The sequence below is a fragment of the Schistocerca cancellata genome, chromosome 6 (assembly GCF_023864275.1).
Source record: "Schistocerca cancellata isolate TAMUIC-IGC-003103 chromosome 6, iqSchCanc2.1, whole genome shotgun sequence".
Classification (NCBI taxonomy): Eukaryota; Metazoa; Arthropoda; class Insecta; order Orthoptera; family Acrididae; genus Schistocerca; species Schistocerca cancellata.
Genome location: NC_064631.1, coordinates 479,930,613 through 479,941,804, shown reverse-complemented (window position 1 = coordinate 479,941,804; position 11,192 = coordinate 479,930,613).

Sequence of the window (11,192 nt, the reverse complement as noted above, 5' to 3'; positions counted from 1 at the left end):
CACTGTTGCTCCTGGGGTATCGGCGAGGACCATTCGCAACCGTCTCCATGAAGCTGGGCTACGGTCCCGCACACCGTTAGGCCGTCTTCCGCTCACGCCCCAACATCGTGCAGCCCGCCTCCAGTGGTGTCGCGACAGGCGTGAATGGAGGGACGAAAGGAGACGTGTCGTCTTCAGCGATGAGAGTCGCTTCTGCCCTGGTGCCAATGATGGTCGTATGCGTGTTTGGCGCCGTGCAGGTGAGCGCCACAATCAGGACTGCATACGACCGAGGCACACAGGGCCCACACCCGGCATCATGGTGTGGGGAGCGATCTCCTACACTGTCCGTACACCACTGGTGATCGTCGAGGGGACACTGAATAGTGCACAGTACATCCAAACCGTCATCGAACCCATCGTTCTACCATTCCTAGACCGGCAAGGGAACTTGCTGTTCCAACAGGACAATGCACGTCCGCATGTATCCCGTGCCACCCAACGTGCTCTAGAAGGTGTAAGTCAACTACCCTGGCCAGCAAGATCTCCGGATCTGTCCCCCATTGAGTATGTTTGGGACTGGATGAAGCGTCGTCTCACGCGGTCTGCACGTCCAGCACGAACGCTGGTCCAACTGAGGCGCCAGGTGGAAATGGCATGGCAAGCCGTTCCACAGGACTACATCCAGCATCTCTACGATCGTCTCCATGGGAGAATAGCAGCCTGCATTGCTGCGAAAGGTGGATATACACTGTACTAGTGCCGACATTGTGCATGCTCTGTTGCCTGTGTCTATGTGCCTGTGGTTCTGTCAGTGTGATCATGTGATGTATCTGACCCCAGGAATGTGTCAATAAAGTTTCCCCTTCCTGGGACAATGAATTCACGGTGTTCTTATTTCAATTTCCAGGAGTGTACATCAGAAAAAGGTGTGATGGAGACGAGGCAGTGCAGGGTGAATTTTCAATCTAAACACGAGTAACAAGGACTCTTCTCAACAAAAATATATCACTATTGACTGTTAATCCTCATTGTTTATGAATATCCACTAACTTTCAAAATGGTTCAAATGGCTCTAAGCACTATGGGACTAAATCTGAGGTCATCAATCCACTAGACTTAGAGCTACTTAAACCTAAATAACCTAAAGACAGCACATACATCCATGCCCGAGGCAGGATTCGAACCTCCGACCATAGCAGCGGCGCGGTTCTGGACTGAAGCGCCTAGAACCGTTCAGTCACAGCGGACGGCCACTAACTTTCTGATTTGATACGTGGCACCATTCATAGCCATAAATACTTTATCGTCAGGAAACTGTAATGAATACAAACGTTGATGCTGTACTATCACCCTCAAACTCCTGCACTGACTTTTCCAGTAACCAAGACAGCTTCTAAGTACAACTTATACAGTGTTGGTGATACAGGGCGTCCTTGTCTTGATCCTTTACTTGTTTCAAAAGTTTCCGATATCTTACAACGAACCTTCACGACTGTTTCGCATTGGTGGTACATCTTTTCCACCCACTCTATCAATTCACCGTCTACTCCAACCTTTTCCAATGCTGTTCGTAATAACTTCCTTGGAACAAAATCTTAGCCCACTTCTAGATCAACAAATACTAAATGGAGATCTTAACTCACATGAAAAGAAATGTATTGGTCAGTTATATTTAGATATTTTACGTATGTGAAATGAAATAACACAAAACTAATTTTACACCTCACATCTTATTTACGTACATGTGCTTCAGTACCACAATACGGGGCTCCTAGATGAGAAAGAGAAACTTCGCAGCATATTTCTCTACGACACTTCATAACCGAATTTTAAGTTCGTATTTAAGGGTAATTTCGAATCTCTGTATCTCGGAAACGGATAAAGGTATGTAGATAATTTTCGAGGCTATTCAAGATCACGATCTTAGGAATACATCTCACAAATAACAGCCACTTTCTGTGCATAGCTGTCTCGGAATTTGCGGCTGGGTTTTCGTACCCAAGAAACAAGTTTTAATGGTGTTTCTCGGTAAGCGATAAAGATGTTTGAAAACAGGTAGATGGCTCCTCTATATAAATGTCTACAGAATATACCGTTAATATTGGAGAAATTTGCTGCTGTTATTTAATATTTAGATTCCGGCTCATATTGCATTTTATGTGTAGTAATAGGGTAACATTGAACCTCTGTATCTTGGAAACGGACAAAGATATCAAGTAAATTTTCACGGTTCTTTGACATCGGGATACTAGGAACATATCATAAAAATTTCAGCCATTTGCTGATCATAAGCAACTTATAATCCTCGGCAGGATTACAGTCCAACACTGGTGAATATATTGTTAAAAAAAAAGGACTTTTTGTGGGGTTTTCTGAGGAACCCCCCCTCCCTCCCGTCACCAGTCCATAAGGCCCATCAAGCCCACCGCAGGCACACCAGATGCAAAAAGAACATGAGATTTATACTTTGACCCTGTGCTGCTGAATAGTGACACTAAGACGATCCTACCTTTGGGTATACAAATGTTCCCTAATCCAAGGGCTATCAAAAACACTTGACCTTACCGTTTTGTCACCAATAGAACCCGAGGTACGAGTACCGGAAAATACTGTTTTCATGTGCGACGTTTTGGAACGTATTAGGTACGCATGATGTCACATGCATACGCTGCCGCTGCGTTTTCTGTCGGTATGTTAAGGCTACTGTAGGGTTTTTGATACAGGTTTCACAAATAGAGAGATACAGAGAATGTTTTTCAGGGAAGGTTTCTGCATATAATTTATTATCGCTACGCAAGACACGTTGTCCTGCCACATATAATTACTGCTACCCGCATGAAGCCAGGGTGTGTCTCTAGTAGCTGGTAATTTGGACAGCATTACTCGCCAGCGACTCCGACACTTTGACATAGAGTGAAGCAGCATGGAACATTCTGGTGTCTGTCATCCAAGCTCAGTCGACGCGATGCCCACTCTGGTTACAGCCACTGTTTCCGGCAACGATGGTCGCTGTATGTATTTATCTTCGTACTGAGTAGACCCATATCACTTACAAATGTAATGACACGTGGAGCTGTTGGTCCCCCCCATCGAACGGCTTCCCAGGTGGCGGATAGGGAAATGCTCACTGGATATGGTGGGTATCGGGAAAATAAAATACCCCGGGTGGACCTAAACTGGTGGCTGCTGCCTTCTGGCGTGATATTGGCTTATCAAGAGCAAACGGAAGAAAACCTTTAGAATGAATTACCTGGTCAACCATGTTGGGGATCGTGCATTGGGACACCTCCACATTCACATGAAAAAATTGAAATGCTAAAAAACCTAATAATATGCATCGAAGAAACTGGAATCTTGGACGATGAACTGGCGAAGAAGAAAGGAGAGTGATATTTGGATACTGGAATGTGCAAGGTATCGCCACAAAACTGAAAATATTACCAACAGAACTTGACAGACCCAAAACGAATGTTGTCGTACTCTCTGAGCCCAAGACGAAAGGCAAAGGAGAAGATGAACTTGGTAATTATGTACACATTTGGAGTGGTGTGTTCAAAGTGATAACAACCAAAGCAGAATTCTGCATTATCATAAAACAATCATGGAAAAAGAGAATTACAAATAGTAACTTTATTAATGAACGTATTATCCTGGTAGAAATGACTATTTGTCAGGGAGGTTGTAATTATTGGTGTATATGCACCCACGAATTATGCAAGAGACCAGGAGGAAGATACTTTCTGGACAATCCTTAGGGAGACCACAGAAAAAAATCGCTAGGAGGATGGGAATGACTATCATGGGGGACATGAACGGAAGAATAGGAATTAGAGAATCATGTCCGATAGCGGGAAAACCCGGAGACGTACAATATAATGACAATGGTGTACAATTTATTGAAATTTGTAAACAGTTTGATCTGAAAATAACCTACGTATTTTTTTTAACACCGGTAGTTTCAAGGCAGCAGATGTTAGATCTTGTGGAGGATCCTAGTGTGAATCAGACCATTAGATAGTAAAGATGGGGAGTTTTTGGCCATGGAAGAACGCAAATAATGATTCTAACGACATTAAAACGAATTGTGCTGAGAAAGCTCAAAATCTACACTCCGGTATCGACAGCCTACGGGATAAAAGTATACGAAGATTCTTTGCTGCCGGAATTGAAAGAACATTGGCAGAATCATTTCAAGGAAGAGCAGAGGAAATATATGAATACATAAAATCCAGTGTTATAAAAATAGCAACAGATGTGCTGTACAGAAGGGGAAACAACCACAGGCGTACAGCACAATGGTGGACGGAGGAAATAGTGGTGACAGTTAAAGAAAAGAGAAACGCATTCAACTAATATTTGAACGATAAATCGGAATTAACAAGAACAATCTACAAGGAAAAGAAGAATGAAGTGGCAAAAAATAAGGATAGTAAAGAATGAAGCAAGCGAAAGGACGTGTGCCAATGTCAATAGCAAACTAGGATTTGGGAGAGCGAAAGAAGCATGGTCAGTATTAAGAGGACTTCGACAAGGGACAAGAGCAACTGATAACAACAAAAGCATGTCAAGAAAATTTCCGAAAATTATTAAATTAGGATAGAGAAGAGTATCTGTAGGAAGGAACAGTGTAAGAAAAGGAACAGGAAGAGGAGGAGATCCGAATTTTAGAAAGCGAGGTGAGTAAGGTATTAAGGACAGGGAGACTGACAAATCATATGGACCAGACAGTATCAATCTGGAGTTCTTAAAATATGGTGGTGACAAAAATGTGAATCTAATAACACGGTTATTCAGTAAAATGTTACATGGAGATTCAGTACCCATGGAAATGAAGCTGGGCTATATCAATACCACATTTAAGAAAGGAAATCGCAGAAGCTTCTCGCACTATAGAGGAATTTGTGTTAACACATTAATTTGAATTTCTGTGAAAATAATTACAAATAAGCTGGTAATAAATTTTAAAACCGAGGAAGAACAATATGGTTTCACAGCTGATGGATCAAGCGAAGACCAAATTTTCACATTGCAACAGATCTTAGAAAAACGCAGGGAAAAATCAAAAAACCTAGTATTAATTTTCATAGGTTTAGAAAAAGCATATGATACAGTTCCGAGAAAACTACATTGCAGAGCATTACACATGCTGAACATAAAGGGCCCTCTAATTAAAATAATACAAGAAATATACAAAGATAAAACACGTCAAATGAAACCTGGTAGTATACTTCCACAGAAATTTAGAACAAGCAAGGTCTGTTACGTGGCTGTCCCATGTCATCAACATTATTTAAAATCTAAATAGACATAAGTCTTAAGACATCGTCTCGTAACTGCAATGCGATCTGGCTAGAAATTGAAGATGGAGTTTATTTACTCCATAAACTATTTGCTGATGATCGAGTAGTTATAGCACAAGACAGGGAGGATGCAAATTATATTCGTTGCCAGTTAGCAAAGGTATTACAGAAACTGGGAATTAAAGATTAATTATCAGGAAACACAATACTTCACCAATGATACGGATAACTTATACATAGAGGGAACGAAAATTAAGTAGGTCAATACTTTCTCTTATTTGGGATCCATTTTAGAGCTGAATGGAAAATCAGGGGGAGAAATTATTAAAAAATTAGCAGTGGAAGGAAGGTCATTGGGATGCTCCACTCAGTCTTATGGAGCAGAAATGTAATAAACCGAACCAAAAGAATTGTATGAAAATTGATTGTAGAGAGCATAGTAATGCATGGAGTGGAGACATGAGCTCCTATTCTAAAACAAAAGAAAAAAACTGTCAGCTGTAGAAAAAGACTTCTGGAGAAGATCAGCAAGAATTTATAGGAAAAAGAAAATTAGAAACGACGAAATAATAAAGAGAATGGAAGTAAGGGAAAGAATACATGATGTAATGGATAGAAGGAAGTTACAATGATACAGGCTTGTAAGAAGAATGGAGGAAACCGGAATACCGAAAATGATCCCGGCATGGGAACCGGAGGGATAAAAGAGAAAAGGTCACCCCATGACCACCTGACTCCAAAACGTATGATTAACAATGAGAAGACTTGGCGCAAAGGAAGAAGATATACAAGATCGAAACACCTGAAGGGATATCCTGAGGAGATAAATTAAGGGCTTTTGTAACAGATGTCATAATTTCGGGGCATTTGTTATGTTGGAGAAAAACCATTGTATAGAGGAAAATCTCAATAAATAAAAAATTCTGTTTATAATAACTAAAATTACGTTATTTGTTTACCACTCTGGAGTTGCATCCTGGAGTAGTGCAACATAAACAGAATAATGGAAAATGTACAACGGTGTTAGGCTGAAATCAAAGTTTTAAGTCCTTCGGAATTTCCATATCTAAGTCACATGTTGCTGCTTCGGCTGTTCGCGCTGCGCCATTCCAATGGCCGAATTACTTACTGCAATCGTCAGGGTAGGAACTCCTCCATCCACAATTGTCACAAACTGTTCTCGACAGCCGAAAATCTATGACCATATCACTAGATATTTTAAAGAAACGGACATTCGACTGTAAATCTGGAGGTGACATGACACCGTGACTGAGACCGAAAGACCTAATTTTGTCAAAGAAAAGTGATCTGAATTATCGGATTACTGTAAGACTATTTACAAAGAACTATTTCTTCCGAGTTCAGGAGGACTCTGACTTTGTTTGAGAGTTGATGTAAATTGAAAAGAGTGGAATCGTATTTTCTGTAGTGTGAACAGGTGATGATTACTGACGTTGCAGGTGTGTTGTAATTACAGGTCGTTACAGTCTGGCAAATAAAGTATGGCCATCTGTTTGTCACATAAATCAAAGCTCGTGAAGCAATATACAGTTCTCTAATGATGTTTCTTGTTTATTAAGTACACATGTTAGTGGGAGACAATCATTACGGTCCGCTAAACGATCTGGTGATGAAATGACGAAAACGATGAACGAAAACGTGTCCCTGACATTCAGGCACAAGGACTGGACCGCTCTCGAAAAACATGGGTTAAATTGGCTGTGTAATTTGCGGTCTGGTTAGTGAAGCTCGTTTTCTCCTAATTCAATCTGATATGACACGTGAGAAAGGAAGAAGGCAGACGCATGGCCTTCACCCCTTAACAGTTAACGGATGCGCGATGAGTTAGTGACGCACGCAGAACACAGACTGACGAGAGACAACGCTGACAACCGCACAGCTAAAGACCCTCATTTGACGACTTCCACTCGTAAGGGACTTTCACTGTCAATTCCAATAACAGTTTATTTATTTGTTTATTTATTTATTTACTTATTGACCCGTGGGATCAAATTAAGGAGAAGTCTCCATGGTCATGGAACGATTCAATACATGAAATTATAACACGATAGTAGAAACAGATAAAACGAAATATAAGAAACATATTCAGGCGACAAGTCGTAAGTTTAAATAAAGAAACTCAACAATGTAACACTGGAATTTGCTTCATTTTTTAGCTCTTCCAGGAGCTCCTCGACAGAATAGATGGAGTGAGCCGTGAGGAAACTCTTCAGTTTAGACTTAAAAGAGTTTGGGCTACTGCTATGATTTTTGAGTTCTTGTGGTAGCTTATTGAAACTGTATGCAGCAGAATACTTCACTCCTTTCTGCACGAGAGTCAAGGAAGTGCATGCCACATGCAGATTTGATATCTGCCTAATACTAACTGAGTGAAAGCTGCTAACTCTTGGGAATAAGCTAATATTGCTAACAACAAACGACATTAAAGAAAATATATACAGTGAGGGCAATGTCAGAATTCCCAGACAATTGAATAGGGGTCGACGAGAGGTCCTCAAACTTACACTACATATACCTCGAACAGCCCGTTTTGAGCCAAAAATACCCTTTTTGAATCAGAAGAATTAACCCAAAAGATAATACCACACGACATAAGCGTATGAAAATATGCGAAGTAGACTACTTTTCGTGTTGAACTGTCACTTATTTTAGATACTGTTCTAATGGTAAATAAAGCAGCATTTAGTTTCTGAACAATATCCTGAACATGGGCTTTCCACGACAGCTTACTATCCATCCGAACGCCTAGGAACCTGAACTGTTCCGTCTCGCTTATAATATGCCCATTCTGTCTGATCAAAATATCGGTTCTTGTTGAATTGTGAGTTAGAAACCGTAAAAACTGAGTCTTACTGTGATTTAGCAACAAACTATTTTCCACAAGCCTCGAACTTATTTCATGAACTACATTACTTGATACTGTTTCAATATTACACACAAGATCCCTCACTACCAAGGTGGTATCATCTGAAAACAGAAATATTTTTGAATCACCTGTGATACTAGAAGGCATATCATTTGTGTAAATAAGAAACAGCAGTTGCCCCAGCACCGACCCTTGGGGAACGCCCCACTTAACAGTGCCCCATTGGGACTGAACATCACTACCACTCTCAATATTGCGGAGAACTACCTTCTGCTTTCTGTTCTTAAAGTAAGAGGCGAACCAATTGTAAGCTACTCCTCTTACAACATTTTGTTCAGAACTGGGACTCGAACACGGAACCCTGAAGCTGTGATGATTGGGTGTGGGGCGTGATCAGAGAACTCATTCGGAAATAGCAATGCCCGCGATATGGAAGGTTCTAGGTATAGTTTTGATCTGTCAAGTAGCTTTCAAATAGTACACAAACTATTATACATTGAAAAATTCTTTCTGCAGACAATAATATCTCAAAAGAGGAACGGTGAACTGTGGATTGTATCTAAAGAGCAAAAATCATCTACGCCAATAAAAACCCTGATTTAGTGTCCTCCATATCAGTCCATAGGAGTAACTGGACGTCGTTAAGTGAAGGCTGTCGATCATTGCGTTGTTGGTGGTGATAGGTAATGCCTGAAATGTGGTATTCTCGGCTGACTTTTGACACTTTGAATTTCTTCACGATTTCCAAAATGAAATGTCCCATGTGTTTAGTTCCAGCTACCATTCCTCGTTCAGTGTCTGTTAATTCCCTTCGTACGGCCATAATCACGATGTAAATCTTTTCACATGAATCACTTGAGTAAAAATGACAGCTTCGCCGATGCACTGCCGTTTTATACCTTGTGTAAGTGATACTACCGCCATCTGTATATGTGCATATCGGCATCCCATGACCTTTGTCCCCTGAGTAAATAATATCGCGTTTCGTGCAAACTGTTAACGGCAGTATAGGAGTTCGTGAGCAGTTTATATTAGGGCCCATACTAAGAGTGTCACCTATATAGCAACTACAATACAAAACAAAAATACGTAATGTAAAGAAAATAAAAAACAAAAACAAAAGGCGAAAGAAGGAGGTTGCAAACTGTAAAACGTCTAAATCGCTGCATATTGTCGTACTCGGTGAGCAGTAAATGGAGGGCCATCATTATTTAAAGTGGAGTGATTAGGTTACTTTTTGTTCCTACTCATATAACACAGTGATCAGCGTGCTAGCTCGCGAGACGAGAAGGTGGGCCGCATCCGGAGAGGATCCGCGTGTTGGATTACGAGTCCATTCTCCTCAGTCACACCATAATATAAGAGATCCTTGCGATTTTGTTTTGAAGAGACTAATGAAGCAAATAATATAAATAATTCTGCACAATATTTACTGATTCTTCGACAACACTTTCTGATGTTTTAAAGAAAGTCAATCATCATTAAACCTCAAAGCTGAGGAGTTAAACTTGCTCTGACCATAATAAGGTATGAACATGGTGGAAGTCCTGCTACCTACAAATCTTGTCTGGAATAAAAATACAAAGAATTTTATTGATCCGTACTTTATTTCAAGCTGATGGAATGCATTATGAGCGCACTAGTAAAGATACATTTCTGGAATTTGACTGAGCTACTCCTCGGGCATGTCCGTAAGGAATAACAAGCCATTATTTTATTTTAATTTATTCATTAGTTACTGCAGAACACGTGACCAAAAACACACGACACAACTACATTTTTGTTTCATTAGCCACCATTTTAATATTTTTTTAAATTTAAAATAACTGCGCAATTAAGTGCTCGTGCCCACTATCCCATATATGAAGAAAATTGTTTGTTCTTTGATTTCAGGTAAGCTTTGCAGATTGCAGGACTTCCGTCATGGATACATTTCATTTTGGACACACAAACTTCAACGCTGTGGATTGGGCCTTAATGAACACCGAGTTTCTTTTTAAAAAATCAGAAAATGTTTTCCAAGACTCAAAGTAATGTGAAAAAACATTTAGGTTGATTGCTTCACTAGTTTTTTCCCCAAAAAATCGTGAAACCCGCTTATTTTACAGGCTGACTATGGATCCTTAAGAACCGTTGGCCTGGTACTCTGGGACGCCTGAATATGGTTTCTACTAAGTTTCCAGCACTCATTATGCTCCCTACCTCCTACGATACACAAACAATTGAAATACAAGAAATTATAGATCGTAGTACACGGTTTACAGATAGGTGGTGCACTTTAACGACTGGAAGAACATCTGCGGGGCGGAGAAAATAAAATGCCGCATCATGAAACGGCGGATAGCCACCATTTTAATATTTTTTTTAAATTTCAAAAAACTGCGCAATTAAGTGCTCGTGCCCACTATCCCATATATGAAGAAAATTGTTTGCTCTTTGATTTCAGGTAAGCTTTGCAGATTGCAGGGCTTCCGTCATGGATATATTTCATTTTGGACACACAAACTTCCACGCTGTGAATGGGGCCTTAATGAACACTGGTAATGAACATGGTATTAATACTGGTTAAGAGAAAAAAAGCCATTAACTTATATATGAAATGGAGGAGATGCTAGAAAACAGGCTATTCTACAACTGAATTTTTGAAACGTAGGACTTGAAATGAACGCTTGTGATGGGTTGATTCAGGAGTGCTATATTGATGAACTACGGATAAATATTTGTGGTTATCATTACTGAAACCAGAGGCGCGCTAACTGAAGAGTGGGCCCGTGTTCCTGGTGAGGGTGGGAGGTTTGGGGGGTGGGGAAAGGGGAGTGTGACGCCCAAGGCTGAGAGCACCATCGACCCATCGACACGTAGCCTATTTGTTAATCTGTATTCAAAGTTACTCTAGTACTAATTTTATTCTACATAAAAAAGGGCAGCAGGACACGTCAGTCATGTCCAAAGTGCTCAGTCAGGATTTCATCCATTTTGTGGGTCATAAAATTGAAAATGAAATTATTCAGTTATGGGGAAAA